This window comes from Macaca nemestrina, chromosome 10 (assembly GCF_043159975.1).
Source record: "Macaca nemestrina isolate mMacNem1 chromosome 10, mMacNem.hap1, whole genome shotgun sequence".
Classification (NCBI taxonomy): domain Eukaryota; kingdom Metazoa; phylum Chordata; class Mammalia; order Primates; family Cercopithecidae; genus Macaca; species Macaca nemestrina.
This window is the reverse complement of record NC_092134.1, coordinates 34670250-34675833: the sequence shown is the minus strand read 5'-3', so window position 1 is coordinate 34675833 and position 5584 is coordinate 34670250. Positions and strand designations below refer to the sequence as shown.

Below are 5584 nucleotides of genomic sequence, written 5' to 3'. Positions count from 1 at the left end.
TTAACAATAATTTATTGTATATTTCAAAATAGCTACAAGACGGGATTTGAAATACTCCCAGCACAAAGAAATAATAAATGTTGGAGGTGATGGGTATGCTGAATATCCTGATTTAATCATTACACATTATATGCATGTAGTGAAATATCACATGCACTTCATAAATATGTATAATTATTATGTATCAATTTTTTTTAATGTTAAAAAAATCCAACAACCCTGAAGTGAGTCCCCATTTCCGTAATAATAAAAGCCAAAGTCTTTCCAATGACCTCTAAGGCCCTCAGGCCTCCCAGACAGCTGCATGACTACATCTCTTACTTCCTTCAACTATGTTCAAATTATACCTTTGGCCAGGCGCGGTGGCTCATGCCTGTAATCCCAGCACTTTTGAGAGGCCAAGGCGGGTAGATTACCTGAGGCCAGGAGTTTGATACTAGCCTGGCCAACATGGTGAAACCCCATCTCTACCAGAAATTAGCCGGGTGTGGTGGCACAGCTACTCAGGAGGCTGTGGCACAAGATCACTTGAACCCGGGAGGCCAAGGTTGCCGTGAGCCAAGTTCTCACCACTGCACTCCAGCCTGGGTGACAGAGCGAAACTCCCTCTCATGAGGCTTACCTTGACCTATTTAACTGGCTACTCTCCAACCCCCCTTACTCTGCTATTTTTATTTCTGCTCTTATAACTGTCTAACATACCTATGTATGATGTATGTATCCATTTATTGTATTAATTGTTTATTATCTGTATATCTTCTGTAGGATAAAAGATCTAGAAGAACAAGATGTATTTATGAAAACCTCCCCATGCATCTAAAACAATGTCTGGCACATTGCAGGTTCAATAAGTTAGTGAATAACTACAGTGTCTGCCAACTAATTAAAGATCAGCAGGGGCCGGGCGCGGTGGCTCAAGCCTGTAATCCCAGCACTTTGGGAGGCCGAGACGGGTGGATCACGAGGTCAGGAGATCGAGACCATCCTGGCTAACACGGTGAAACCCTGTCTCTACTAAAAAATACAAAAAAACTAGCCGGGCGAGGGGGTGGGCACCTGTAGTCCCAGCTACTCGGGAGGCTGAGGCAGGAGAATGGCGTAAATCCGGGAGGCGGAGCTTGCAGTGAGCTGAGATCCGGCCGCTGCACTCCAGCCTGGGCAACACAGCGAGACTCCGTCTCAAAAAAAAAAAAAAAAAAGGTTAGCAAATATTAATATAGGAACAAGAGTGACACATATGTTGATACTAGTTATAAAGTTTTTCTCTCCATAGCATGTACTTATTTGTTAAAATACATGTATATGGAACTGTGCAGCAGGGTGAAAATTGCAGATTTTGCAGTCAGAGCTTGGGTGATTCCTGGCCTTTCACCACCTCCTATCCATGTGATCTTGCAGAAGATTCCCAAATGGGAATAAAAACACTTGTCCCATTGACCTAACAGGCTGTTGAGAAAATAAAATGAATGTGAATCATTTAGCAAGGGGAGATACACAGCATAGTTCTTTAGGAAGAGCAGGATATGAAACTTTCAGTAACACTCATTGCCTTCATGCCATTTATTCCCAAAGAGAGTTCCATGCCCTCTGTACTGCCAGTCAGATTTTAACCTTTATTTTTGCCCAGTGCTGACAGGGAGGAATCTCTGAGCTCCCTCACCCTGTTCAGGTTAATTGCCCTCTCTTTTCCTTTCCATTTTCGGAAGATGGACAGCAGGTGCTGTGTTCCCTGCTCCCTGATCTCGCTGACTCAGGCTGCCTCTTACTTTCACCAGGGATGAAAAAGGAGCACTAACAACACGTGTGTGAGCACTAGCAGAGCTTTACGACAGCTTCGGTGGACAGGATGTCTCTTCTAAAGGAGGAGATGAAGCTGCTTCTCCCAAGAATGCAGAACACAGGGCAAACAGTTGATTCAGGAGAACTGGGTTCACTGCCCCATAGCTCTACCCACTGAGAGACTTGGGGAAGTCCCTTCGATTTTACCAGGAAAAGGACATCATCATCACTATCACAGTGCCCTTTGGCCCTGGCAAAAGTTTTTGGAGGGTCAAAGTGGAAGGAGGCCCCGGCACACTGAGAGTTTGTTTTGAGGCTTTTGGTGTAGTTAACAGTGAAACAGGGGCCAGGCCCAGTGGCTCACGCCTGTAATCCTAGCACTTTGGAAGGCCAACGCGGGTGAATCACCTGAGGTCAGGAGTTCTAGACCAGCCTGACCAACATGGTGAAACCCCATCTCTGCCAGAAATACAAAATTAGCTAGGTGTGGTGGCGCATGCCTGTAATCCAGCTACTTGGGAGATTGAGGCAGGAGAATCGCTTGAACCCAGGAGGCGGAAGTTGCAGTGAGCCAAGATTGTGCCATTGCACTCCAACCTGGGCAAGAGAGCGAAACTGTGTCTCAAAAAAAAAAAAGAGAGAGAGAGAGAGTGAGTGAAAAAGGGTTGAGCGCGGCCGCTCGAGGCCGAGGCGGGTGGATCACTTGAGGTCAGGAGTTTGAGACCAGCCTGACCAACATGGTGAAACCCCCGTCTCTACTGAAAATACAAAAGGAAGTGGTGGCGTGCGCCTGTAGTTCCACCTACTCGGGAGGCTGAGGCAGGAGAATCACTGGAACCCAGAAGGTGGAGGTTGCAGTGAGCCGAGATCGTGCCACTGCACTCCTGCCTGGGCGACAGAGCAAGACTCTGTCTCAAACAATAATAATAATAATAATAATAACGGCAAAAAAGAAAGCCAAAACATGCCTCAGAAACTGCCATTTGTTTAATATCTGCATTAAAAACGTATCCCTTCCATCAGATGAAAAATACCTTATAATTTATTATTGATAATACATTAATTCATAGCATACTAGAAACAAGGGATTCCTTAAAACACATATGTAAGTTTGTTGTTGTTGTTGTTATTTTTATTATCTTTAAGGTTAATTTGTTGGGTAGGGGTCAGTGAGTACTGATCGGTTGGGTTGGAGACAAGACACATAAGTTTAAGTTCTATAATGAAACGCTTTCAATCATGTCAGTTTATCTGTGCCTATAAACACACTCCTTTAGAGAATAGTCAAGTTTATGGCCGGGCGTGGTGCCTCACACCCATAATCCCAGCACTTTGGGAGGCCGAGGTGCGTGGATCACCTGAGGTCTGGAGTTCGAGACCAGCTTGACCAACATGGTGAATTCCCATCTCTACTAGATATACAAATTGGCCTGGCGTGTTGGCGGGCGCCTGTAATCCCAGCTACTCGGGAGGCTGAGACAGGAGAATCCCTTGAACCCGGGGGGCGGAGGTTGCAGTGAGCCAAGATCGTGCCACTGCACTCCAGCCTGGGCAACAAGAGTGAAACTCTGTCTCAAAAAAAAGTTTACATATAAGGCTCTCCCAGTATCCCTGCGAAGAGGGTGGATCCTGTCTATGAACGGGTTTAGATTAGTGCACTTTCCTAACCGTGTTTAATCAGTGGCACATCCTGGTTTTGAATTATTTAAACGTATTATTACTTAGCCATTTACATACTTATGTTGGTCACTTCCAGGTAAACTGTAGCCGCCTACAGAGACCGAAACAGAAGTCGGCTGATAACATTTTGATAAAATTTCATTTGATCGCAGCTGGTCATTTCATTGAGCGCTTTTGTATTACAAAAGTGTGTGAATTGGCCGGGCGTGGTGATTCACGCCTGTAAATCCCAGCACTTTAGGAGGCCGAGGCGGGTGGATCACTAGAGGTCAGGAGTTCGAGACCAGCCTGGCCAACACGGTGAAACCCCGTCTCTAGTAAAATACAAAAATTAGCCAGGCATGATGGTGCGTGCCTGTAATCCCAACTACTTGAGAGGTTGAGGCGGGAGAATGACTTGAGCCTTGGAGGTGCAGGTTGTAGTAAGGCGAGATCGCACCGCTGCACTCCAGCCTAGTCGACAGAGCAAGACTCCCTCTTAAAAAAAAAAAAAAAAAAAGGCTTACGAATTGTTGTTTGAAGAGACAGGAGACCGCGGTGACCCTAAGTGTTCCAGACATCTGGCAGCCATATGCTATCCTTGAACTTGAACTTCAGAGTGAAAGTATAAATTTGTAAGGGGAAGGCTCTGCCGCAAGTCACATACCACTGGTCAATTTAAAAAAAAACAAAAACAAAAAACAAAAAACCTCAGGCCAGCAACCTAAATCATTTAGAAAGCGTCAAGAGCCTGGGAAAAACCATTTTCACACACTTCTCCAGCACTAACATGGCAAGCGCGTTTGCTTCACATATTCCAAACCTTTTATTCTTCCCACCAACATCAAGAGTACAAGGCGCCCTGGGAGGACAATAAGCCTAGCAACGGCTCCAAGAGACCAGACCTTCCTACTTTCCGGGGGCAGGCGACAGGTGACGGAGCGCTAGAAGGGTCTTACCGCTCCTTGAAGATATGTCTGAAAAAATCTTCACGCAACTACTCCTCGTTAGTATAGTGGTTAGTATCCCCGCCTGTCACGCGGGAGACCGGGGTTCAATTCCCCGACGGGGAGATATGACTTTTTGTCGACCGTTATTATTTTCTGTATCGTTCAATGACAGAACACTCCTGTTAAAGATAATGTGCTAAACTAGTTCCCTTAAGTGCACGACCACGTCTTTTCAAAATGGTGACTTTTAAGCTTAATGCCCACCATGAAATGAAAGCCTCCCCTGAGAGAAAATGCCTTACATTGTTTGCAGGAAGAGAGGAAAGGGAAAAAGAAAACGCTCTGAAAGCCTCCGCCCTTGCCTCCAGCCGCCATCTTGCAAAGACCTGCGCCGGCGTACTGGCGCCTCTCCAGATTACAACTCGAGGTCGCGAACTCAGCGCGAGGAACCTGTTGGGGGAGGGGAGAGAGGGAGGAGTCTCGCGCCTAACGGGGCGGGGGCGGGGCGGGTAAGAACGGAAATCATTTGGTAAAGAAGAGGAAGGGCCAATTTCCTTTGATCCTGGAGACCCGACTAAACGGGAAGCCCGGTTCTCCCGCCTCTGCTGGTTACGTCCCAGCCTTGGTTAGAGGACTAGCAGTCAGGAAAGTTTGGACGCTGAAGGAATCGGGCTCCTGGTTCCACAGATACTGGGTAGAGGGGCAGAGAGTAAATGGAAGAGAAAGACGGGTACTCTTGGAAGGAAAGCCATTTATCGGTGTCCTAAGAAACTGCGTGAGCCACAGCCCAGCAGGACCTCGTGGCGCAACGGTAGCGCGTCTGACTCCAGATCAGAAGGCTGCGTGTTCGAATCACGTCGGGGTCAAGTGGTGTTTTTGTTTCCCATTTCTCTTACGTTATTTTAAACTACCGACTCCTAGAAGCTGAGGTGTATTCCCGCCGCCAGTTTTCTTGAATGTTAGAATTTTGTCCTCTTTCAGGTGTTATGGTACTAATCCTTGGTTTGCAGGAAGATACGATTTACTCTATATCGAAGAGCCTCAAGGCTGATGTTTTTATCATTTGGCCTTTTAAAGTGAGTTTTTTTTTTGTCACTTAACATGCATAATGTGTAAAGAGGTGGACTATTACTGCTGTGCATTAGTGGGTGTTATCAGTCCACTAGTCTATCACAGGAAGTGTACAATATACTGTA

The 5584-nt window shown here is 46.3% G+C and overlaps 2 non-coding genes across 2 annotated transcripts; both read left to right on the top strand.

Moving 5' to 3' along the window:
* The first annotated feature begins 4439 nt into the window (after positions 1-4439).
* On the top strand, positions 4440-4511 carry TRNAD-GUC (transfer RNA aspartic acid (anticodon GUC)). The gene has a single exon. It is a non-coding gene; the product is annotated as a tRNA-Asp (tRNA).
* Positions 4512-5182: 671 nt separating this feature from the next.
* Positions 5183-5254, top strand: TRNAW-CCA (transfer RNA tryptophan (anticodon CCA)). Its single transcript has one exon. It is a non-coding gene; the product is annotated as a tRNA-Trp (tRNA).
* Positions 5255-5584: the final 330 nt, after the last annotated feature.